At 37.8% G+C, this 26,990-nt stretch overlaps 1 protein-coding gene and 1 long non-coding RNA gene across 3 annotated transcripts in view; one reads left to right on the top strand and one right to left on the bottom strand.

Moving 5' to 3' along the window:
* Rerg (RAS like estrogen regulated growth inhibitor) overlaps positions 1-26,990 on the top strand; it is a 124,656-nt gene that overhangs the window by 59,225 nt on the left and 38,441 nt on the right. The gene's annotated exons all lie outside the window — the stretch shown is intronic.
* LOC106027872 (uncharacterized) lies at positions 1,236-25,490 on the bottom strand. The gene is made up of 3 exons (XR_002791405.2): positions 25,354-25,490; positions 7,909-8,030; positions 1,236-3,350 (listed from the first exon to the last, which is right to left on the bottom strand). It is a non-coding gene; the product is annotated as an uncharacterized LOC106027872 (long non-coding RNA).

The following is a 26,990-nucleotide window of genomic DNA, read 5'->3' as shown; positions in this document are numbered from 1 at the left end:
TTTATAACACATTCATTTGGATTAAGAAATTAGTCTCATTTTTCAAGTCTCTATTTAGACAGTGTTTCCTCAGGGAAGCTTTTCATTCCTACCCTTCACCTAGATTAGATTATATTTCTACAGTTCTCTCTACTCTCCTTAACAGATTGGGTTTATATCCTCTCATTGCCACACAGGGACTCTGCAAAAGTTACTTAAGCTTCTGCATTCTTCAGCTTTCCCAATGCTAAGAAAAAGTACCTAATACCCCAAACTTAAAGGGAGATATGTTTAACGGGGTTCATGCTTTCAGAGGTTTTGATTCATGGTCGGCTGGCTTTAAGGCAGTCACATCATGGTGAAGGACAGCTGCTCACTTTTACAAAAGCCAGGAAGCAAAGTCCAGGGGAAAAGTGCCAGGGAGAGATATATTCTCCAAAGGAATGCCCCCAGTGACCCTCCTAACAGAACATTCAGCTAGGAGTACCAGTGGGTTGGTCCACGGGTGAGTGCAAGTCTCCCATGATCCAACCACCTCTCCAGGCATCTCTTAATTTAGACAAGTTAACAATCAAGATTGACACACATATTCATAAGCTTTAATATGGGAATGATAGTGTGTGCTTTTCTTTTTTTGGTACCAAGAATTGAACTCAGGACCTTGCCCTTGCCAGTCAGGTACTGTGCCACTGAGCTATATACCTGGCAGTAGTATACAGTGAAACACTAAAGATCGTGCTTGATACTTGGTAAATGCTCAACAGTGTGATTCATTGTTATTATTAGGATTTTCAGTAACAGTACTGGCTTACTAGTTACTGTGCCCATCACTGGATTAATCTACATTAGGGTAATAATTGTGCATATATGTCTTATGTATGATCAGATTCCAACTCAACAGAGGGACTGATACAAAATAGGTGCTTGGTAAATAATTATGATTCTCTAAAATCCCTTCTTACAATTCATCACTTTTTGGAGAATCAATCACGTACATTATCCATTCATACTGAGTGAGATCTGGCTGGCCCCTAAAGAATACAAAAAATAAATTGAAAAATGTCAGAGGTTTAGGGCATACTGGGAACAGGTCAGCTCACTGTGCCAGGGCTTTCGGTAACTAGCTTATTACCCGTGAGACCAGAGAGGGCTTGAAGAAAAGATGAGCATGTTCTGAAAAATGAACTTTCATTAACTCTGGGCTTTTTCTTAGCAGGACCCATACATGGGGATTTTTCTGGGTGATGTACGTTATATTAGGGGTCGCAGATATAATTCGTACACTTGAACTCTCAGTGCTGCCTCTGCTTGTATGAGGGATTCTTCTGGAAGACTTTAACCCTTGTTCTGCAACCCATGGTGTAGTTGTCCAGCTCAGTCCTTATATTTCCATCTTTACAATATGCTACTACCAATATACTGGGACAATGGATTTTTAGTTTTCAACAGTGTAATATCTTCAAGTGCTTTTAGTGGGATTATAATTAATGTGACTTTTTTTTCATATGTGAAGTATTTTATTGCCCAGTATCTTTCTTATTCACTAAAATAACTCTATGGAGGGGGCAGGGATTTAGCTCGGGGCATAAGTGCCTGCCTGGCAAGCACGAGGTCATGAGTTTGATCCCCAGCACCAATAATAACAATAATAATAGTAAGAGTAATATAACTTCATGGGATGAGAAAAGTAAGTGTTAGTGTCATCTCTATTTTACAGATAATGAAATTAAGATTAAAAGATTAACATATCTAAGGCCTCACTCCAAATTCTTCATACCTTCTTTTCTATGATTTCTTTTTTGATTCCTTTATAGATGGGGCCCTTACAAAGTTTCCAAAACTTTGGGCTTTAGAAAATCATGTTTTAGTGCACGTGGTTTTCACCTGAGTCAGTTTCTGTATTGTTTATCCCCACTAGTATCCAGACATGGTTACAACAAAGGTCACAGTACTTTGAATTTAATGTCAGTGAAATAAACAGCATCTAACACTATATTTTAGTATACTATCAAGAAAAGAATTGAAACAAAAATCACCAAAATGTGATATATATATGTATATATATACATACACATAGACATATACATATATATATTTAATTTGAGAGAGCATAGCAGCTATTATAGTAAAACAAGTCAGTTTTGTACAAAGAGAAATTTTCATAGATGCTAAATCATCAAATTCATCTTTTAGCCTCTTCCACTTTCCAAAATGTCTAATAATCTCTAATGCCCTTTTCCTTGTATGAACTATGGAATATCAAAAATTCCCCTCCATTGTCCTAGGCCAGATCATTATATGTTCCCTTTTCCCAATGTCAGGAAGATAAATCTGGTTGAAAAATTTTTAATATTATTTGCTTTGTTTTGGGTATGATTTATTATGATATCAAGTGATATCCCAAATCCCTAAATGAATAAAAAATTAAAATTTCTGATAAGCCAAATACCATCGATATATACAACTATATGTAAATCAGTAACTCTTATAAATAAAATAGGTCACTTTGTATAAGAACTAAAGATTTGCTTTTGTATTAGCAAGTTGGAAAATTGTACAAAATGGTAAAATACTTTCATATATATGCAGAGAGATAAAGAGATAGAGAGGAGTGAATGCGGAAACGAAAGAGACAAAGTGTACACGATGGGTGGATTTAGATACGCAGACTATGAGAGCTGTATTGTATGCTGCTAGCTCTTTTCTGTTTGGAAATACATCCAAAATATGACAGAAAACATTGGAAATCAAAATTATCCCATCAGTAAAGCAATCATTTACATGTAACTGTAATGAGAAAGGCGCCCAACTTTTCAAAGTAAGCAGCCAAAACTCTGATTTCCTAGTCGTCAGTTATTTTTGTGTGTTTTGCCATCAGCTATAATTCTCTCTCTCTCTCTCTCTCTCTCTCTCTCTCTCTCTCTCTCTCTCTTTTTAAGTATCAGGTGAAAACTGAAAAGTGTAAAAATGGTATACTCCTGCTAAGTTTACTTTTAGCACTTAAGGGACAGTAAGCAGTTGACAAATTTTAACACCACATTTTCATGAAACAAGAATGTTTCTTTCCCAAGAATGCCTGTAAATTACATCCTTCAAGTTGATCCCAACTTGTGGGAATTCACAAGCAAAATTACTTGCTAGTTCTCAAGCTTTTTCACGTCTTACTTGACATTTTGACACAGGAAAACTGGAGGAGCCTGGATTGTAAAATATTTCCCAAAATTACAAAATATTTTAAAGCTGATAACAGACTTACCCTCATATCTGCTGATTACAAATAGTTTTAAGCTATTTTGGTATGCTCTGAACATCTGCCTTTATGTAATCTGTGTGGTTTCTTCTATCTTCTCCAGCCTTTTAAAGTCAAGAATCTAGAATGAAGAATGAGTCTATTCATTAAAGCAGAAAACTGAGAACAGCCCAAGAAAAGAGGTTGAGAGAAAAGTCAGCTTGATAGGTCTTCCTGGTCACAGTCTGTCAAGAGGCAATGGGTACTTTACAGGAGATGCTGATTTGGCATTTTGTCCTGCGTTATCTCCTCTAACTCCCTTTAGATCTCACTGAGACAGACACTATTTTCATTTTTGTCTTGTGGTTTAAATATCTGGAGCTCCCAGAAGTAAATAATGTGTCAAAAGTAATAGAATTGAACTTCAGATAAAATTCTGACATCAAGGTCTCACTAAGATTGAATTATCTGTTTTGATTGACTAGATGGATCACTACTTCTTTTTCCTGAGAAGTTATGATGTTATGATACTATCACTTCACGCGTGGGTGATTTGTTTCATTGTCTCATTTAGAAAGAACGTATCAACCATTGTTGGTTTTCTGAACCCAGCAATTTCATTAAGGAGAGCATCTCAAATCTACATAGGAAGTCCTCGATTCTCAGGAGGTTAGCTCTTGTGAAGATGCTGAAGTGACTTCTGAATCGTCAGACAGACGGAGTTTAACACTTGTGTAGGAAGCTGGTAATCTATAATACAATTTCGTAAAACTGCTGTGTGATACGTGGTAATGCCTGTCTCAGGCAGGGTGAAACTATATAGCAGGGTTCTTAATCCAAAACCCAGATTCTGTAAGGAATCTAATGATAGATATCAGGGGATCTATGATTTTTCATGGGAAATATTCCACTTCCATTTCCACTAAACTTTAATGACATTTAGCAGTGTCTTCCATGATAAGTAAAGAAACAAACAAATCACAGTACTGCTTGTAACGCCTTTGACTTTATTTTTGACAGGACTCACAGATATTTCCAATCATATCAATCATCATCGATGCCTCAAAATGTCATTCATACTTGTGGTTGAGATTATGATGATTATACCACTCAAAATTAGATCGTACTTCACGTGTTAGCAAAGAAGCATGTGATTGCTATGTTGCACATTTGTTTTTAAGAGAGGGCAAAGGGGAAATGGATATGATCAAAATATATGCATCTATAAAAATACCACATCAAAACTCAATATTCTGGGGCTGGGGATTTAGCTCAGCGGCATAAGCACCTGCCTTGCAAGCAGGCAGTCGTGAGTTCAATCCCTGGTACCGATAAAAAGGAAAAAGACCAAACAAACAAACAAAAACTCAATATTCTGTAAAATAGGCCCTAGTAAAAGTATATTTTTAAAATAATAAAAATATTTTGTAGCAGTATTTTAATACATTTAAATAGTGCAATATTATTTTAACATAGTTGGTTTTATTTTCAGTTATAAACATCCTGTATGTTTTAAAATATTATAGGAAATGAGTCACAGGCCATACCAAAATGTGCCATGACACAAAAACAGATGAAGATCCTGTTTTCTACCAAAATCCCCACGAGAGTCCTGGTGGAATTCCCTGGATTAACAACTAAATGTTTTTGAGTGCCTGGGGCATTAGAGTGACCCTAGGAATGGAGAAAGTTTCCAAACCTGAGAAAAGATAAATAGAAGATACCATCCAGTGTAGCCTACCTAGTGTTTGCCGAGCAGAGGAGGGAAACCAAGTCCGTCATCCCCAGCTCCTTCCAGCATCCCATTTCTGCCCAACACTGTTGCTTGTTGTCCTGCCTACTCACTTTTAATGAAAGCAGCTCTTCTGGCAGCGACTGGAGCGTGACCGCAGTGCTCAGGGGAGCCGGGCCTGTGTTAGCAGGCCATGGGATGGACGGGAGCCAAGACTTTTGAGATTCCCTCCGCCCTCATTTTCCTCTGGAAACACAGCTCGCTTGGGAGGACTGTGCTGGAGGGTTGATCAACCCCATTATTTGCTTTGCTGGAAATTCAAGTTGTCCTTTTATGTGTCATTTTCTCTGATTTCATTTTATTTAAGCCTTTATTTTCCAACAGGCAGATTCTAGTCACACCTACAAAGGTGGTACCAGGTGTGGGCATGTTTTTTAGATATTAACAATGCGTCATAGACATTAGGAAGTGAAAAAAAAAAGAAACAATGGTGTTGGATTACCTCTTATACCACACTACTAGGTCTAACCTCCCCCTTATTTTTAATTGTTTTATATTCTTAAAGTTTTTTCAGTCAAAATACATTTCAGTTGAGTTTCATATCAACTGGTTATTTTATACATTTATTGAATCACTTCTTTTCCAAGCCTCTGCAGACTGAGGATCAAGATGGCCTGACATTGGTGTCTGAATTTCTAAGTACTTCTAACCTACATTCAATAAATTAAAATTCATTGTATAATTTCACTTATGTTAACTTCTTTGAAATTCTTTTATCAAATAGCAGGCAGGTCCACTTGTACTTTTAAAATGTTTTAAAAGTCCAGTTGTAGGGCTAGGGATGTAGCTCTGTGGCGGAGTGCTTGCGTAAAATATTCAAGGCCCTAGGTTCAAATCCTCAGTACCACCAAAAAAATCCAGTTGTAAATATTCTGTTTGTATGATAGTTTTTGCTGTTATTTGTTTTTTGTGCTACTGGAGGGCCTTCACACTGAACTACAACATCAGGTCTTTTTTTTTTTTTTTTTTTTTAATTTTCTATGCTTTTTTTTTTTTTTTTTTTGTAGTACTGGGGATCGAACTCATGACCTCGTGCTTGCCAGGCAGGCACTTAATGCCACTGAGCTAACTCCCCAGCCCCACCATCAGGTCCTTTTTTAACCTTGAGAAAAGGTCTTGTCAAACTGTTGTGTTACTCAAGCTGGATTTGAACGTATGGTCCTCCTGACTCAGCCTTCCAGAGTGCTACCTCACCACACCCAGCTTGTATGACAGTTTTAAAATCATTGTCTTACCTAAATAATACACAAAGATCAAGTTTGAAAACATCATTGACAGGGACTAATGAGGGAAATTTTAACCTACTTTGATTGCACTGTTTGGGCGGAGGCCATCTTAGAAAAAGCAGAAGACTTCTCATGCTCTTGGGCCATCAGCAATAACCATGATTGGTGGTTATAATTCTGGTGCTTTTACCATTCTGTCAACTTGTTATTAATCAGGCTACATAGCTGTTTGGTTTTCCTTAAGGAAAGTGAAGTGCAATCAATCCTTTGCTCTTTTGTGATTAATGAGAAGACCATTCCTGTTCATTCTAACTTAAATGCTTGTCAAAGTAGAATTTGTATTTGGACTCATGATGCAGTATCTGAGCTGTTACAACCGCTTTGCTCTCCTAATTATTTTGGCCTGGGAAATTGTGAAAGGAACTTGCCTTCTGTAGAGGGCTGTGTCAGGTGGTCCAGAAGCAGACCAGGTGGTGGAAATTAAAGGCAGTCTGCGCGAAACTTCTGTGCTCTATGGATTGCCAGGAGGCTGAGTGACTAAATGACAAACCAGAGGACAAGTACTTAAAAATGTGTCTTTATTGTCTGCATTAGATTTCTAGCACTACCTTTAAAATATAGCATGAGTTAGGTGGCTTAAAAAACAAGTGAGGTATTACTTCACAGTTTAAGAATTAGATGTTTAAAATCAAAGCCCACAGTTCACACGTTTTGAAGGTTGTAATGGAGAACCTGTCACAGGCCTGTCTTGTAGTTTGTAGTAATTTTAGGTGAGCCTTGAGATGTAGATGGTGGTCACATACGTTTTCACATCGTCTTTCCTCCGTTTGTGTCTGCTTGTATGTCCAAACGGTCCCTTTTTATAGGAACACAGCCATAATCGACTTTAACTTTACCATCTGGAAAGGGCATATTTCCAAATAGAGTTTGGGGGCACGAGCAGAACTTCTTTTGGGAGTATACAATTCATAATAATATCTGTCTTGAAAAATTTCTGAAGATCAACATTTGTAGCTGTTGGTGAAACTTGTATGACTTGTCTAATTTGCTTTTAGTAAGTATGCTAAGTGCCTTATTTAGACAATAAGGTGCCAAAATAATTCCCTGTGAATTTATTGTACTATATATTACAAGCACTTTTTAATTATTCTGCATTTCCCAGGGGCTCTAATTCTCCATCATTTCTTTATAGGACTTCTTGGCATTTTTCTGAATCCTATAGTTTTCCTCTTGTACCTAAACTCTAGACTCTATTTCCCTCTTTATACAAATGTGTTAAGAAGGGATAAAAGATTTTTCTTTTGTATACAAAGTGAACTTATAAGGTCTTGATATTTGTGAAATTTAATTTACCAAGATCATTTATTTTAAACATTCAAAGCTTATACCCCTAGTTTATATATTTCACTGTCCAAAACAGTAACTTCAGTGATTACTTGAATTCTATAAAAGGAATAGATAATTTACAAATTTAAAATCAAGCGCCCACCATAAATCTCCCATTCCTTCTGTCAAGAAAACCTGGAGAAATCTTGGGTGACCCTCCAGTTCTGTCAAATGTCTGGAAAAATACTGACCCAGAAAATAAATGCAGAAAAAGTCACATTTTTCCCATTACTTAAGGAAATTTGTGGTGTTAATTTTTTCTCAATCTCTCTGCTAAGTGTAAATACATGACTCACCCAGAGGACTTCATTCTGAGACTTTACATATTAAGAGTGAAGGCTTGCAGAGCTGTCACATTCATGTGTAGTGAGTAAGTATTTGTCTTCACACATTAATTCCCCAGGAAAATGGCATGTTCCTAAGTAGCACAACATAAAAAACAGTAGGGAACTCAACATAAGTAAAGTATCATGTCATTTTTGAAGAAATACTATTATGACAAAACAATCATTTTTTTTCCCCCACATAGTAATGTAATTGTTTTAGGCTTTAATACCTAAGAACGTGCATGTTAGAACTGGTTCTAATCAACTTCAAATATGTGGAAATTAACTTTTCAAAATAAATTTGTTCATTGCGAATTCCTGTTCATAATACATGGCAAACCACAGTAAGCATTCCAGCTGGGTTGGTTTCTTCAACTCAAGTTACCGGTTTTAAACTTATTCTGAGGGCACAGCTACATAAAAAGAGGAGTTTTCAGTGCACAGATGGAATCTCACCATGTGCTCTGTCCTGCCTCACCCTACCTGGCTCAAAGAGGACAAAGGATCGGTCTGTCTCCAAGAAGTAGCTTGCTTCAAGCCTTCACTATCCAAAACAAGAATATTTTGCATTTTATTTTTTCTAGACTTTTGAAACTTGGAGAAAACACTATGAATAATAGTTTTGGAAAATATGGACAGCCTACCTATTCAGTAGAAGGGGCAGAAATAGAGCTTAAAATAGTGAAGGAGGTGAATTGTTGTATTTAGAAGCATTATAAATCAGTGTAGGAATAATTGAAGAAAGACAGTATTTGTTCTTTGTCATGAAATTTCTACTTCTACGACTTCACTAATATTCTTTTCTGCGTTCCCTTCTGCCTATGCTATTTGTAAAACCTCCTCTACTTTCCTCAAAATGCTTCCCAACATTACAGTTGCCAGTTTTCTCATCAACAATAGTCTTTACCAGTGTAAAACAAAACAGCGTGTACTTTTATACTTTATAATTCCTGAGCTATTTTATGTTGCTAGTAATTACCTCAGAAGCCTTGTATTAATCTCCAATCTACAAGAAAGAAGCTGGCTTTATAATTAACTTATGCTATCATAATGACAAGCTCCAAACTTTGTATATAGGACCAACTCAAAATTTATCATAAAAGAAGGTTTACACATTCACACTGTGTCAGCAACTTAAAAGAGTCATAGCAGTAGGTGTATCACCCAATTCATTAATCCCTTCAGAAAGTGGGAAACACTTACCTGATTTATACAAGAAAATCAAGCTGAATAAAAGTGAAATTTTGAGGACCTAGTCATTTTAGCCTTCTCTGCTTATAGCTGGGGCTATGAGGGGTTTTCAACTTTTCTTGTAAAGTTTGCATATACTGGTAGTGCCCTCTGGTGGATAATAACAATTATTTGGTACCACACAATTCCTGAGCATTCTGTTTCCCCTGAAGAATGAATTTGTACCTTTTGTTATCATTTAGCACTTTTTTCCCATCTCAAAACCAATAGAATTTTCTTTCGAAGTGACTCGAGATGCTCTGATGTACTGCAAATGTCACTGGTCTGTGGTTTGTAAGAAATATCTCAGATGAATTCAGCCAAGGTATCAGTTTTTACCATTGCCTTCAAAGTCATTAAGTTGCCAGTGTGCAGGCAAATTCGCTGCTGTGTGCAGACATTAGACTTGGACGTGTTTATATAAATGGTTCAAAGCTGTGGACTATGTGCCTGGCAAGCTGCTTTCAAGAAACCAAAGAGAAATAAACATGCTTTTCCAATTTAAAAATCTGTAGTTCTTACTTCCTTATTGAGGTTGGGTTTTCTTTTGCTTTATTTTTAAAGTTAGTTTTCCACTGTGAGATAAAGTAGATATAGAAAATGTTGAAAAGGGCACATCAGAGCTAAAGCTGATTTTGGATCCCGCCACCTACATAGCCTGCTCCCCTAAGAGTATTCAGCGGGAGCAAGTGTTAATGAACTGAGGGTGACCGTGTCATTGACCTCTCTACACAGCTGTTTTCCCTGCTTAGAAGGTACACGGATAATACTGCATTTATGCAGTTTTGTTTTCTGTTTAAAATTAGGTATGGGAGTTGCATAATAATAATAGCAGTCCCTTATTTAACACAGAGCTCCAAAGCCTAATCGTAGAATTCCCATTTGCCCCTGGAAAAGAGTGATTCAGTCTATACTCTGTCTTTCTTTATACTCCTCCACATCCCTGCCAGGATTTGTCCTTGCAATAGTAATAACTACAGTTTATCTGGGTCTTCACAGTAATGCCGAGGCGAACTGTGTAGCCTGACTGAATTTCTGTTCGGTCTTTTACACCCTGTAGCTGTGACATCTTGGTTGGGTACCGTAAAGACTATGTTAAGTTTCTCCATTTTATAAAATCAAACTCCAGGCCTACATAGTTTCTAGGAGAAAATTCAGCCCCTCAAACAAAGCTGGGGACATGAAAAGGACCCTATAAATGTCAGTTATTATTACTAAAATATTTATGATATATGAGATGTTATAGTAGGTTTTTTACCATCGCCATACCATTTACCCTCATAGTAATGAAATCAGATAGTTACTCTATCCCTACATCAAGTGAAGACAATCAAGCAGAGAATTTCAGTGACTTAACCTGAGTCACATGGCAAGTTACACTGCTGACGCTAAATGTGAGCCTAGATCTGATGGTCTATAAAGTTTATTGGTGCTGTCTTTTTTTGGAAGTAGTGAGTTTAATCTTTTGTTCATTTGTTTCAGATAGAAGATATATAGAGAGACAAGTTTTGAGGACTAGCTCAGAAGTGGAGTACTTGCCCGCATGCATGAGGCCCTGGGCTCAATTCCAGCATTAATATATATCAAATATATGAGTTAAAAGTTGTCTGAATCTTCACAAATTAAAATACCTGCAATATCATTGCACCTTTTCTATATATCTGTGGTGGAAGCAAAAACAAGAAACTTGGGCTCTCCACTTTTTCTCCCTAACCTGCATTGCTCCTTGCAGCTTCCAACAGGTTTCACCAATCAAAGGAACACGGTGAGAACGTGGGCATGACCTGGAAGCGCGTCTTCCTCCCTGGCTCCTCCCTCCTCCCTCTGCTTCTAGACAGACTATAGTGATGTGAGCAGCTTTTCTTCCCTAGATCCTTCTGCCATTTGGAACCCGTCAACCACAGCCTGAAACTTCTAAAACTTGTTAACTCAAATAAACCTCTCCTCTTTTAAGTTGTGGGTATCAGTGTCTCAGTGCCAAGGAAAGTGACTACGACAGAGACCAGAATTATAGTGGTAAATAGACACACTGATATTGAAGCTGGAATATATGGATGTTTTCAAGACTTGTAAATGTTTGTGAAATAGGTAGCTTTAACTAAAGTGACCTCTAATTCACTTCAGGTCACCTGAGTGCTTCTGCGCATGACATCAATGCCCAGTTTATCAAATCCTGCATATAGTGTTTATTTCTTAATCATTAATACACTTAGATCTTTTCCTATACAGGCTCCTGTGCCTACATGGATAGGAATATTTTTCAGTGTCCTTGAGTTTGATTCTTGCAGCCCTTGGCTCCATGTTCTTCAAGACCCAGGTTTTTTAGTTCATGTTTCTCTTTCACCTCTACATTCTTTATCGACCCTTTTTTAAATTCCAATTCCAATTTCTAAGAATCTGCATAATGGTCCATGTGTTTATAGCCTTCTGAGTGTGTCTCAGTCATCTGATGTTGAGATAAAATACTCAAGCTCACAATGTAAAGTAAGAGTTTTATTTTGGCTCATGTTTTAAAAGTTTCAGTTGTTGCATAATCTGCCAGGTTCAGACACAAAGGCATGATGGTAGGGCCTGAGTGGAGAAAAGACGCTCACAGCACAGTGGCCAGGAAGCAGAGAGTTAAGAGAGAAGCTGGAAAGGGAGATACACTCTTTGAGGTCACACTCAGTGACCTGCCTCTTTCAATAAGACCCCACCTCAGGGAGATAGTTTGTCCATTTCTCTGTCTCTCTGTGTCTCTCTGTCTCTCTGTGTCTCTCTGTCTCTCTTTCTCTCTCCTGCTTTTCCTCTCTGGTTTCATGAGCTAATTCCATGCACCACTCTTTGGGCTGTAAGTCTGTTTCTACTCTCACAGTGTCCTCCAAATAGAGATCTCAGATTCTGGATATAGGGGAACTGATGGACTTTAACTTTGTGGTTTATGTTTCATGTGCATTGATTACCATGACCCATCAGACTTCAGAGATGTGTGCCTAGTTCCTGAAATTTCTTTTTGCTTTTACAGAAATACTAGGATTCACTGCAGGTTAAATTAAACATCTGTTTTCCCAAACAGAAGTCAAAGTGGTGGTATCTTTTTTGCTCAATGTATCACTACATGAATGCTTATTGGTCGCTTTCCAATGCATTCAGAACTTGCCTTTAGTTTATGAATCTTGAGGACTACTTTGCTTGATGTTGTATATTCTTAAAATGATTCATCATATTTTAATAAAAGTGATCTGATTTTATGGCTATAACTTCAGACAGTAGTTGTACATGTATACTTGCTTCAAAGACTTTAGAGGTATTGCTTTCCTTTTAATTTTGTTTAAGAGTTTGAGGAGTGGTGAAATTAGATCTCCAAAATTCTTGTGGAATTTAGCAGTGAATCCATCAGGGACTAGGTTTTTCATCATTGCTTGGTTTTTAATTACTTCTTCAACTTCATTTACAGATACTGATTTATTTACAATTTTTGTCTTTTTTTTCTTTATTTAAGAGAAAAAAACCACAGAAAAGAAAAACAAAAAGCAAAAGAGACACACAACAACAGAAAATCCAAAACAGTATAGGTTTTCAAGACAAGATGACAGGAATTTAACAATGGTTGTAATATTGAATAGTGTTACCTTCCAAAGAGTTACTTAGATATACACATGTGAAATGATCAGATCAATTATTTAGAATTTTTATATCTTCTTGATTTGGCTTTGGTAAATCATATATATCTAACAATCTGTTCATTTTGACTGTATTTTCTATCTTATTAGGATTCAGATTCTCCAAGTACGTTTTATTGATCTTCTGGAATTCTGCAGGATTTATTGTGGGTTCACTCTTCATTCTTAATTGCATGTATTTGAGTATTTTCTTTACTTTTTTTTTGGTTAAAATTGTTAGTGGTTTGTCAATTTTATTTAGTCTTTCAAAGAACCAACTCTTTAATTCATTGAGTATTGTTTTCTTGGTCTCTCTATCATTTTCTTAGTCTAAATTGCATTAGTTTCTGCTATGATTTCTATAATTTCCTCCCTTGTATGAGATTAGACATGATTGTTCTTTTTCTTGAAGTCTGAGGTTCAAGATTTGGTTGCTTATTTAAAATCACTCTGTTTTCCTGATGTGAGAGGTCACTGCTATAAATTTCTATCATAAGACTTCCTTCATTATGTTCCATAAGTTCCAGTGTATTTTATTGGTATAATCATTTAGTTGTAGAAATTGTCTAATTTCTTTAATTTCATCTGTGATCCATTGGTCGCTCAGCGGGATGTTTTTTTAATTTCCATCTATATAGTTTTTGTGGTTTCTTTTGTTGTTGATTTTCAGTTTTACTACACAATGGTGTGATAATATGCATAGGATAATTTCAATCCATTTCCACTTATTTAAGCATGTTCTGTGAACTAATATGTGGTCTCCGTTGGAGGGCATCCCATATGCTGCTGAGAAGAATGTGTATTCTAATTTTGTGGGGTAAAACACTCTGTAGCCATCTACTGGGTCCATTTGTCCATAGTTTTGGCTCAGTTCTGCTATTCCTTTGTTGATTTTTTTGTCTAGTTGATCCGTCTATTTGTGAAAGTGGGACATTGAGGTCCTGCATTACACTCGTGTTAGTGCTTATTTTATTATTCATGTCCATTAGTATTTGTTGTATATAGTTGGGTGTGCTGGTATTTAGTGAATATATATTTATGATTATTATCTCTTTTCCTTGGAGTTTTATCTTAAGTGTGTAGTGATCCTTTCTTGTCTCTCTTGATCACTCTTGGCTTGAAGTTCACTTTGTCTAGAAATAGAATAACTGTTCCTGCTTTTATCAGATTTCCTGTCACATGGAGTGTTATTTTCTATACTTTGACTGTCAGTTTATGAATTTCTTTTTGAATGAAATGTTTCTTGTATGCAGCATATTGTTGGATTATGTTCCTTGATCCACCCTGCCAGTCTGTTTCTTTTGATTGGTTAATTGAGACCATTTACATTGATAGTTATGATTGACATGCATTGGCTTATCTTTATCATATTATTTTCATTTTGTTGGTTCCTTGTCTTTTGCCTCAACTTACTTGCCTTTCATGATGGTTTCTTTCCATTGCTGTTCCTGGAATTGTATTCTTCATTATCTTTTCCAAAAATATCCTTCACAACATTTTGGAGAACTGGTTTGGTGTTCATGAATTTCTTCAGTTGTACTTTTTCATGTAAATATCTTATTTCTCCATTATTTTTGAAAGATAGTTGTGAAAGGTACATCCATCTGGGTTGGAAGTAGTTGTTTTTTTTTTTTTTTTTTTTCAGTACTTGAAATACTTCAAGCTATCCTTCACTTAAGAGTTTGTGATGAGAAGTCTGCTGTGAGTCTATTGAACTTTCTTTCAGGGGTGATTTTTTTTCTCCAACAGCTTCTTGTGCTGATTTTGTGAAATCTTGATTTTTAAAAATACTTTAAGGTTATTTGCATAATTTAGGTATGCATAATGATCACATTCTCTAATGAATTTGTGTCTGTGTATGATGTTCCATGAGTCTTCCTTTTTCCCATTCTTAACCCCTCTTTTCAAATCCTTCCCATTCAGAAAGCTTTATTTTCATTTTATCCTTTTCTCATTTTTTTTCTTTCTCTTCCTTGTTTTTCCCCTCCACCTCCTTAGATTCCCTCTTCTTTTGAACAGATTTTTCCTACTTCACGATATCTAATCTACTTTTTGTAGATTAGATACATTTTACATTTTGTAGATTAGATACATTTACATTAGATACTTATTTACATTTTCAGTTTCTTATACCAGAAAAATAAATGTGATACTTAACATATGTGTGTCCTATTTCCCTTACAATTTTGGTCTCCAGGTCCATCCATTTCGTTAGAAATGTCTCAAGTTTATCTCTATTTATTTTTTTTTTCTTTTTTTTTTTTTTTTTTTTATTTAAGAGGAAAAAGAGAAAAACACAAAACAAAACAAAGCAGTGTAAGGTTACACATAATACATAACTACAAAAAAAAACATAACAGTAAGAAATCACCTGTTAATAGATTACATAATATCATCTTGGAAATAGTTGCTCAAATCACAGTATCAAAGAATACAAAGTAGACATTCAAACGGAGAGACTGCAAACAGCTGTGTTCAGTGATCCAAAAACATTAATATAGTCAGCTATTTAACATCCCTAAACACACTTGTTGTTATATCCGTTAGAGCTCTTTTTTTTTTCCCCTCCCTCTCTTTTTTATAACAAAATTTATACATTTTGGATTTTATTACTCCTCAGTTCTCATTACTCTCTTGGGGGGGAGAGAATAAAGTCAAATATGGCAAAACAAAGCTGTAAGTCCAAACCAAGGATAGACATAGCACATGATGTAGAACAGAGTACAAGGTCATCAACAATGGTTATCAACATTGTCTCTTGTTTCCTTAAAAGGAATTGTCCATCTCATTAGATATTATAAAGCCGGACAAAACAGTGGAGAACAAGACCAATAAAACTTAGGCATTGTGAACATTACAGGACTTCCAAAGGAGACAATAGTCAAACCAGAATGGGCATCTTTGTGAATCTTATTGCCTTCAAATTAGTTGCCTATACCTTCAAACTTGCTACTATCGCACAGAATGGAACAGAGTCTAATCAGTCAAAACAAGATCTTGGGAGTATTACAGGACTTCAAAACAAGTTAATAGGAGATCAAAAAGAGTTACTACTATATATCCTAATTTTTTAAGTTTTTCCCTTAATTAAAATAAACATAAGAAATAGCTAAATAATTTTTTTTTAAAGAATAGTAGTTACCATAGTGTCTGTCTTTTTCCTTAAAATATTTGGATAAAACTTCATATACTATAGCTTCAAATATTTCCATATCAAAAAGCCCAGAGTAAAGCCTTTCTAATTAATAAGTGAAAATTTTATAAGGCTTCAAGGCCACATAATGGGGAATCATGATTATCACATATTTTTATATATTTGAATCATTACTTACATTAGGGAAACTATTCGGTATTCATACATGCGAGATTGATTTATTTCACTTATGAGTATGGTCTCAAGCTGCGCCCATTTATTGATAAATATCTCAATGCGATCCTTCTTTATAGCTGAATAATACTCCATTGTATAGAAATACCACAACTTTTTTATCCATTCCTCAGTTGATGGACACTTGGGTTGTTTCCAAGATCTGGCGATTACAAATTGTGCTGCTATAAACATAGGTGCACATATATCCCTGTGGTATGATGCTTTCAGTTCTTCTGGGAATATGCCTAGAAGTGGAATAGCTGGAATAAATGGGATTTCCAATCCCAACTTTTTGAGAAACCTCCAGACAGATCTCCACAAAGGCTGTACCAGTCTACACTCCCACCAACAGTGCAGGAGAGTTCCTTTTTCCCCACAGCCTCTCCAGCATTTGTTGTTGTTGGTTTTCTTGATCCTGGCCATTCTTTCAGGAGTGAGATGGTATCTCAGTGTGGTTTTAATTTGCATTTCTCTAATGACCAATGATGATGAGCATTTTTTCATGTATTTATTTGCCATTTGCATTTCTTCATCTGAGAATTGCGTATTCATCTCAGATGCCCATTTTTGGATTGGATCTTTGAATTTTGAAGGTCTGAGTTTTTTTAATTCTTTATATGTTTTAGACAAGAGTCCCTTGTCTGAGAGAGAGTTCACTAAAATCTTTTCCCAGTTTGTGGGTTTTCTTTTCACTATGCTGGAGATTTCTTTTGACATGCAAAAACTTTTTAATAAGAAGTGGTCCCAGTTATTGATTCTGGGAAGTATTTCCCGTGCAGTTTGAGTCCTATTCATGAATTCTCTACCTACTCCTATGTCTCCAAGGTTTCTACCCAATTTGTCTTCCAATAGATTTAGCGTTTCTGTTTTAATATTCAGATCTTTGACCCATTTAGATTTTAATTTAGTACATGGTGATAGACATGGGTCTAGCCTTAGTTTTTGGCAAATGGAGAGCGAGTTTTTCCAGCACCATTTATTAAAGAGACTGTCATTCTTCCAGTGAACCTGCTTGGCTCCTTTATCGAAGATAAGGTGGTTGAGTGTGTTTGTAGTTGTGGTTGTATCTTCTAATCTATTCCATTGATCTTCAGCTCTGTTTTGATTCCAATACCATGTTGATTTTACTACTGTTGCTTTGTAGTATAATTTCAAGTCAGGGATTGTGATGCCTCCTGCTTTGTCTTTGCTGCTTAGAATTGCTTTTGCGATTCTAGGTCTCTTTTGGTTCCAGATGAAATTTAGGAGTGATTTCTCTAGATCTATAAGGTATGTTGATGGTATTTCTATTGGGATTGCATTGAATCTGTATAAGAGTTTTGGGAGAATGGCCATCTTCACAATGTTTGTTCTTCCTATCCATGAGCAAGGGATGTCTTTCCATTTTCTGAGATCATCTTCAATTTCCTTTTTCAGTGTAATATAGTTTTCACTGTATAAGTCTTTCACTTCTTTCGTAAGAGTAATTCCTAAATATTTCATTTTTTTGCTTGCTAATGTGAATAGTCCAGTTTCCCTTATTTCCCTCTCTGTGGTTTTGTTGTTTGTGTATAGGAATGCTATTGATTTCTGAGTATTGATTTTGTATCCAGCCACATTCCTGAATTTATTTATTGTATCTAAGAGTCTTTCAATGGAGCTTAGGGGGTCTTCTATGTAGAGTATCATGTCATCTGCAAACAATGACAACTTAACTTCTTCTTTTCCTATCTTTACCCCTTTTATTTCTCTTTCTTGCCTAATTGCTCTGGCTAGTACTTCCAGTACTATATTAAATAGGAGTGGTGATAAAGGACATCCTTGTCTTGTGCCTGATTTTAAAGTAAAGGCTTTCAATTTTTGGCCATTTAGTATGATGCTGGCTGTTGGTTTGTCATAAATGGCCTTTATTATATTGAGGTAAAGACCATCTATTCCAATTTTCTGTAGAGTTTTTATCATGAATAAATGTTGGACCTTATCGAAGGCTTCTTCTGCATCTATAGAAATGATCATGTGATTCTTATTTTTGGCTTTATTGATATGGTGAATTACATTTATTGATTTGCGTATATTGAACCATCCTTGCATTCCTGGGATGAATCCCACTTGGTCATGGTGTATAATCTTCTTGATGATTTGCTGGATCCTATTTGCCAATATTTTATTGAGGATTTTTGCATCTGTGTTCATTAGGGAGATCGGTCTATAGTTCTCTTTTTTAGTTGGGTCTTTCTCAGGTTTTGTTACTAGAGTGATATTTGCTTCCAGGAATGACTTAGGCAGGATTGCTTCCCTTTCAATTTCATTGAATAGTTTGAGGAGTGTCGGCATTAGGTCTTCTTTGTATTTCTTGTAGAATTCTGCAGTGAATCCATCTGGGCCTGGGCTCTTCTTGGTGGGTAAGGACTTAATTACATTTTCAATTTCAGTAACCGAGATTGGGTTATTCAACAGTTTTACATCCTCTTGATCTAGCTTTGGCACTTCATATGCTTCTAAGAAACTGTCTATTTCTTCTGTGTTATCAAACTTTTGAGAGTAGAGGTTTTCAAAATAGGTGTTGATGATCTTCTGTATTTCTATTGGGTCTGTAGTGACTTCTCCTTTTTCATTTCTTATTGCATGAATTTGAGCTTTTTCTTCCCTTTTTTAAATAAGGTTGGCTAGGGGCTTATCGATTTTATTTATTCTTTCAAAGAACCAACTCTTTGATTTGTTGATCCTTTGGATTGTTTTCTTAGTCTCTATTGCATTGATTTCTGCTCTGATTTTTATAATTTCCTCTCTTCTTTTGGCTTTGGGCTTGACTTGCTCTTCCTTTTCTAGCTGTTTGAGGTGTAGCATCAAGTTATTTATTTGTATTCGTTCTGTTTTCCTGATGTGGGAACTCAGTGCAATAAATTTTCCTCTCAGAACGGCTTTCATTGTATCCCACAGATTCCGGTAAGTTGTATCTGCATTTTCATTTTCTTTTAGGTATTGTTTGATTTCTTCTTTAATTTCTTCTGTGACCCACTGATTACTCAAGAGTGTGTTATTCAGTTTCCATGTGTTTGTGGGATTTTTACAGTATCTTTTATCATTAATTTCTAATTTCAGAGCGCTGTGATCCGATAACATGCAAGGGATGATTTCAGCTCTTTTGCACTTGTTTAAATATGTTCTATGAGCTAATATATGGTCTATTTTAGAAAATGATCCATGTACTGCTGAGAAGAATGTGTATTCTGATGTTGTTGGGTGGAACATTCTGTATATGTCTATCAAACCCATTTGTTCACAGGTATGATTCAGTTCTGTTATTTCTTTACTCATTTTCTGTCTGGTCGATCTGTCCCTTGGTGTCAATGGCGTATTAAGGTCTCCCGTTACAATTGTGTTACTGATAATTTGAGTTTTCATTTCTGTTAATAATTGTTTTATATAACTGGGCGCTCTGGAGTTTGGTGCGTATATATTTAAGGAAATATAAACTCCTCTTGGAGTTTTCCCCTTACGAGTATGTAGTGACCTTCTTTGTCCTTTATGGTCATTGTTGGTTTAAAGTTCACGTTGTCTGCAAACAGAATGGCTACTCCTGCCTTTTTTTGGATTCCTGCTGCATGAAGAATTGTTTTCCATCCTTTGACTTTCAGTCTGTGAGTATCCTTCTGGGTTAGATGGGTTTCCTGTAAACAGCATATGGTTGGATTTTGTTTCTTGATCCATTCTGCTAGTCTGTTTCTTTTGATTGGTGCATTGAGACCATTTACATTAATGGTTATTACTGTTAAATGTTGTTTAATTGTAGGATTCTTATCTCTCTGCTGTTGCATCTTTATCTTTCTGTTCTGTTTAATTATTTGCTTTGCTTAGTGGTTTTTTCCTTTGTGTATCTAAACTGTCTTTCAATATTTTTTGCAGGGTTGGTTTGGTGTTCATGAAGTTCTTCAGCTGTTCTTTGTCATGGAAGTATCGTATTTTACCATCTATTTTAAATGATAGTTTTGCAGGATATATCAGTCTAGGTTGGAAATCATTTTGCTTTAGGATCTGGAATACTTCACTCCATGCTCTTCTTGACTTTATTGTTTGTGATGAGAAGTCTGCTGTGATTCTGATAGGTTTTCCTTTATAAGTGATCTGTCTTTTCTCTCTGACAGCTTTTAATAATCTATTCTTGTGTTGGATTTCTGGGATGGTGATTATTATATGTCTGGGTGTAGTTTTATTTTGGTTATGACTATTTGGAGTTCTATATGCTTCACTGATCCTGATGTCAGTTTCTGATCTCATGCTTGGGAAGTTTTCAGCTATTGCTTCTCTAAATATCCTCTTGATATCCTTTATGTTGTCTCCTTCTTTTTCATTAATCCCTATCATTCTTATGTTATTCTTCTTTGCATCATCTTGCAGTTGTTGAATTGTTGTTTCCTGATTCCTTGTTATTTTTAAAAGATCTTTCCTTTCCTGTTCACTAGCTGCAATCCTGTCTTCAAGGTCTGAAATTCTATCTTCACTTTCATTAAGGCGGTTTTTACAACTTTCAGTGGAGTTTTTTATTTCCTGTATATCTCTGTGCATCTGCATTATGTATTCTGTTTGTTTCTTATATTGCTCGTCTAGGGATTCTATCTTTTTGTTTAATTCCTCCAATTTTTTATCTGTGTTTTCTTTAGATATATTTAGAATCTCTTTCATTTCTTTTATCATTTCTTCTTTTATCTGGGAAATTATTTCGAGTTTGAATTTCTTTAAAGCTTCCTGGAGTTGCTTGTCAACTTCAGTAGCTATTGTGTCTAATATATGAGGAGGATGAGATATATTTTCTTCTAAATACACTTCTCCTAGGGTTTCCTGAGATGGGCTGGAGGTTTGAGGTTGTAATTTGGTCTTTCGTTTTGTCATTTTCCTATATTTCTGTGTTTCAAGTGTTATTTGAAAGCCTCCTCAGGATCTGTTGAAAATCCCCTTCTATGTTTGCAGCTACTGAGACTCTGGCACCACTCTACCCCAGGCCATTGGGCCTGCAGAACCAATGGCCCTTCTCTGCTTGTTCAGAACTCCGCGGTTCCAGACAAGCTGGGCCTCAGGGACACCGTGAGCCCACCTGCCCCTTGGTAGATCCACAGCTCTTGGATCGCAGCCGGGTTAGGGTACTCACCACAGACCGCAGTGCCTCAGGAGCCTGTGATCCCTCCCTGCTTGCAGAGATATCCACAAACCTCCAGACAAAGGAAGGGCCTCCTGCGGGCACTCCGGATCTACCCCGCTCCTCCTCTGCACGCAGATGGCTATGCGTGGCTGGGCTCAGGCCGAGGTGCCTCAGGAACCCGGGACCCCTCCTCCTCCAGACAAAGGAAGGGGCCTCTGCAGGCGGCTCCGGATCCGCGCAGCTCCTCCTCCGCACACCGATGGCCAGGCGCGGCTGGGCACAGGCCGAGGTTCCTCAGGAACCCGGGACCCCTCCTCCTCCAGACAAAGGAAGGGGCCTCTGCAGGCGGCTCCGGATTGATCCGCGCAGCTCCTCCTGCGCAGCTCCTCCTCCGCACACCGACGGCCAGGCGCGGCTGGGTACGGGCGAGGTGCCCCAGGAACCCGGGACCCCTCCTCCTCCAGACAAAGGAAGGGGCCTCTGCAGGCGGCTCCGGATCCGCGCAGCTCCTCCTCCGCACACCGACGGCCAGGTGCGGCTGGGTACGGGCTGAGGTGCCCCAGGAACCCGGGACCCCTCCTCCTCCAGACAAAGGACGGGGCCTCTGCAGGCGGCTCCGGATCCGCGCAGCTCCTCCTCCGCACACCGACGGCCAGGCGCGGCTGGGTACAGGCCGAGGTGCCCCAGGAACCAGGGACCCCTCCTCCTCCAGACAAAGGAAGGGGCCTCTGCAGGCAGCTCCGGATCCGCGCAGCTCCTCCTCCGCACACCGACGGCCAGGCGCGGCTGGGTACAGGCCGAGGTGCCCCAGGAACCCGGGACCCCTCCTCCTCCAGACAAAGGAAGGGGCCTCTGCAGGCTCTCCGGATCCGCGCAGCTCCTCCTCCGCACACCGACGGCCAGGCGCGGCTGGGTATGGGCCGAGGTGCCCCAGGAACCCGGGACCCCTCCTCCTCCAGACAAAGGACGGGGCCTCTGCAGGCGGCTCCGGATCCGCGCAGCTCCTCCTCCGCACACCGACGGCCAGGCGCGGCTGGGTACAGGCCGAGGTGCCCCAGGAACCCGGGACCCCTCCTCCTCCAGACAAAGGACGGGGCCTCTGCAGGCGGCTCCGGATCCGCGCAGCTCCTCCTCCGCACACAGACGGCCAGGCGCGGCTGGGTACGGGCCGAGGTGCCCCAGGAACCCGGGACCCCTCCTCCTCCAGACAAAGGACCGGGCCTCTGCAGGCGGCTCCGGGTCCGCGCAGCTCCTCCTCCGCTCACCGAAGGCCAGGCGCGGCTGGGTACGGGCCGAGGTGCCCCAGGAACCCGGGACCCCTCCTCCTCCAGACAAAGGACGGGGCCTCTGCAGGCGGCTCCGGATCCGCGCAGCTCCTCCTCCGCACACCAACGGCCAGGCGCGGCTGGGTACGGGCCGAGGTGCCCCAGGAACCCGGGACCCCTCCTCCGTTTATCTCTATTTATGGCTAACATTCCATTATATTAAAAATACATATTTTTATCTGTTCATTAGTTGACGGGCATTTAGGCTGTTTCCATGATTTAGCTACTACAAACTGTGCAGTCGTAAACATGGGTGTGCATATATTGCTGCGGTATGGTACTTCTAATTCTTCCAGAAAGATATCATTAAGATGAATAACTGGATCAAAAGGAACCTCTAATCCTAATTTTTGTAGTATCTGATTTCCACAGTACTTGCACCAGTCTATACTCCCACTAACACTGGAAAAGTATTCCTTTTGCCCTGCATCTCCATCATCTTTTATTAGCTGTTTTCTTGATACTAGCCATTCTTTCTGGAGTAAGATGGAATGTCAGCCTTTTAATTTGCACCTCTGGAATGACCAGTGACGTTGAAAATTTATTTATTAATTTGTTTCCTTACTTGTTTATTTATGTACTTCTAAGAAGTGGCTGTGCGTTTCATATGTCCATTTTTGTTTTGCGTCTAAATTTGGAGAGTCTGACTTTTTTCAGTTTTTTTTATATGTTTTAGATATTAGTCCTTTGTCTGAAGAACAGCTGGCAAAAAGGTTTTGAATTGTCTTTTGACTTTGTTCATGATACCTTTTGCTGTGGAAAAGTTTTGAATAAAATGAAGTCCCAGTTGCTGGTTCTTCATGAAAATTCCTGTGTGATAGGGATTTTATTCATAAAGTGTTTGCCTAGACCATTATCTTCCAGAGAAGATTATACACTATAACCAATGGCTCTACATTTGTAAATCAATAAATGTAATACACCATATCGTAGACCCAAGACAAAAATTACATGATTATCTTAATAAATACAGGGAAAAAAACTGACAAATTCCAACACCCATTCATTGTAAAAACTCTAAAGAAAATTGAATAGGTGGTCTTTATCTCAATCTGATAAAAGCCATCTCTGACTCAGCCACCAGTATCATATTAAATGGTCAAAAATTGAAAGCTTTCACTCTACAATCAGGAACAAGGCAAGAATGTTTGCAATCACCACTCCTATTCACATAGTTCTGGAAACAGTAGGAGAAATTGGACAAGAGAAAGAAATAAAGATAGGAAAGAGAGAAGGTAAATTATGATTATTTGCAGATGACATGATATTTATATGGATGATCCCAAAAACTCCACCAAAAGACTTGTAGATTTAATAACCAAATTCAATAGTGTAACTGGATACAAAGACAGCATTCAAAAAGCAATAGCGTTCCTATACATGAATAACAAACCCACTGAGAGAGAAATTAAGGAAGTAACACCCTTCACAATAGCAGCAAAGAAATGAAATCTCTAGAAACCAATGTAACAAAGTCATTGAAATATACCTACATGAAAATCTATAGTACTCTGAAAAACGAGAATGAAAGAATATCAGAAAATGAGAAAATATATGAGAAAGAATATCAGAAAATGGAAAGATATTCCTTGTTCAAGGATAGGAAGAGCAAACATTGTGAAAATGGTCAAACTTCCAAAACTGTTACCAAGATTTAATGCAATCCCAATCAAAATACCATTAGCATACCTCACAAAATGAGAGAAAACAATCCTGAAATTCATTTGAAACCAAGAAAGACTAGAATACTAAAAGCAATTTTGGACAGGAAGAGGCAAGTCAGGGGGCATCACAATACCTACCTTAAAGTTATACTATGGAGCTACTAAAAGCAGGATGAGCCGGGCAAAAACAAAAAACAAAAAAACCCACCTTTGAAACAGTTTAGAAGATGCAGAATCAACTCCAAACACGCTCAGCCACATGATTTTTGATAAAGGACCAAACACAATCACTGAAAGAAAACCTCTTTAATCAATGGTGCTAGAAAAACAGAAAAACTAGCTTTCTACGTACAATCTAGACTATTATATGCCTTAACGTAGATGTATTTTAGTCATGGCTAATTAGAATTCTACATGTCGCACTTATCTATATGTCAAATTCTTAAATTCAATAATCTTCAAAAAATAAATATATCTGCAGAGTAACAACTATAAAATGATCCACCTTTCCTCCAATTTTATTTAGATGGTTCCATCCAGAATTAACTGAAGATTGTTTCTCCGATTATCCATCCCATTTGGCTTGTTAAGACATAGTTTTAGTGAAAGAATGTTATAAAATGCTTTTTTTTTTTTTTGCTGAAAGTAAATTACATGATAAGAATTATGCTTATTCATAGACCTAGATTTTAATCACTTTGATTTATAACACTTGCTTAATGTCAGGTAATTCTGTAAATCAAACCAAAGAGATTTTCTGATCACCGGTGTTAGTTTCATACAATGTTTACTAGAGGATGGTGAGTTTTGTTTAATGAGATCTGGCGTAAAACCTCAGGCTTAACTGAAGCAAACACAGCCTTTTAGAAAAAAGAAGAAAAAAAGTTTTGTAGCTCTCACAAAATTAGATTTAGAAGCTGGACAGAACTAGGAGCTTTAGAAGGCCAAGGAAAGGCCAAATTTAAGGGAGATATAGGTATTTCATTTAATAATGTTTGCATAAAACCCAAGTAAAAATAAAAAGAAGAAAGGGGCTGTTAATGTAATGCTTTTAAATTAATTCACTTACCGCTGATCTGCATATGTTTGTACTGCTTGCCAATCCACTGCAAAGGCCAAATGGCTTAAGGTAAACAGGACTGGGAGGTTGCTGGCTCAGGAATTCAAGGATTAACTGGCTTTATCCTCCCTTTAGTTGGGTCCCTGTGCTCACTGCCTCAGAGAACATGGTTACTTTATACAAACTTGTTTGTAATGCAAACAGAACTTTGTACTGGACTTCATGCAATGGCTTTGTAGATAGAGCAGCCTGACTTTCCAAGTTGGTAGGACTGAGTTGACTTCTAATATAGCGGCATAAATAGCTGAGAGAACATTAGTTATGAATCATGTGAGCATCAGTTACCGCAAAATGGAATAAATGAAAATGGAATAAAAACACCTGCAAAGATATGGTATAAAAAGAATATATATGATGGCTCTGAGATTCATCATCCAAACCAAGAGATCTGAAAATGAAATGGATCTTATTCACAATCATGCCAGGAAAATAGTAGTGAAATAAGTCTGTAGTGGGTTAGCCAGGAGTGTGATATAATGCAATATCTGTATATTATATGCTAAATAAAAATATATAACACAAAATACATGCCATAATAAACAGAAAGTGGCATGTTGTCTTATCTGGTATTGATCACCCAGTATTTTGGGATATTTAGAATTTATGAACCACTTTCACATATATTATGGCCTTTTGATAACCACAATATTCTTAATAAGGAATATTTGTCTTTCATTTTATAAGTAAGGGTGCTAGGAATCAGAACTTTGCTATCTTGTTTGGGGCTAAGAGGAAAGGAACAGAGGAGGGATTTAAATGCAGTTCTTATCATTCTAAGCTTAAATCTTTGTTTTTCTCTGTTCCCAAAATTTCTCCCAGACAGCTTATAACCATATTTTCTATGCAGCTTTGTGTTCATATAGTTTGGTGTAAATTTCTTTATCAACCACCATGGGCAAAGAAGGTTATTAATTTTATTTTTCTCTAAAACAACAATATTTTCCTCAAATTTTATTATGTCTTCTGATATGAAAATTAAAGTAGGATCTGCCACTGCCTATTTTTTCCTGATGTAAAATCTAAGCTCTAAGGGCTCGCACTTAGCATAAGAAGGTATTCATCTTTTGGTCAAGCACACTGACCCTTGGTGTTGTCGTACACTATAGACCCTGAGCTATTCTGCTTTTGAAATCCTCTTGTCCATGTATATGACATAGGACTAGCTGTCGTCATGCCTCTGCACACTTGTGACACTCTCTGAGCCACAGAGACAGCATTTGGGTGTACCTTGGCCAAGTCTGGAGAGTGACAGGTGACCCTGTTTGAAACCTATCTGCCTAACCATCATATGTGCTGTCCCTCTGTTCTTCCTTAGCCAAAGAGGTTTGGTGAGGGTCTCTCAGAACAAGCTGTGGAGAGATGTATTAATCAGCTTTCCTATTGCTGGAAAAAATATCTGACATCTGCAGGTTGAAGGAGAACAGATTCATTTGTTTCACGGTTTGAGAGGCTTGGGTCTGTGGTTGACTGAATCCAAGGCAGGAACATGATAGAGCAAAGCCATTTGGTTTATGACAGCAGAAAAGCAGAGCAGAGACGTATTGCAGAGAGAAAGGGGACAGGGACCAGACACAGACCTCAAGGTC

This window comes from Cavia porcellus, unplaced genomic scaffold (genome assembly GCF_034190915.1).
Source record: "Cavia porcellus strain 051 isolate PalLab524CR breed Dunkin Hartley unplaced genomic scaffold, mCavPor4.1 scaffold_27, whole genome shotgun sequence".
Taxonomy (NCBI): Eukaryota; Metazoa; Chordata; class Mammalia; order Rodentia; family Caviidae; genus Cavia; species Cavia porcellus.
This window is presented reverse-complemented; position numbering and strand designations above follow the sequence as displayed.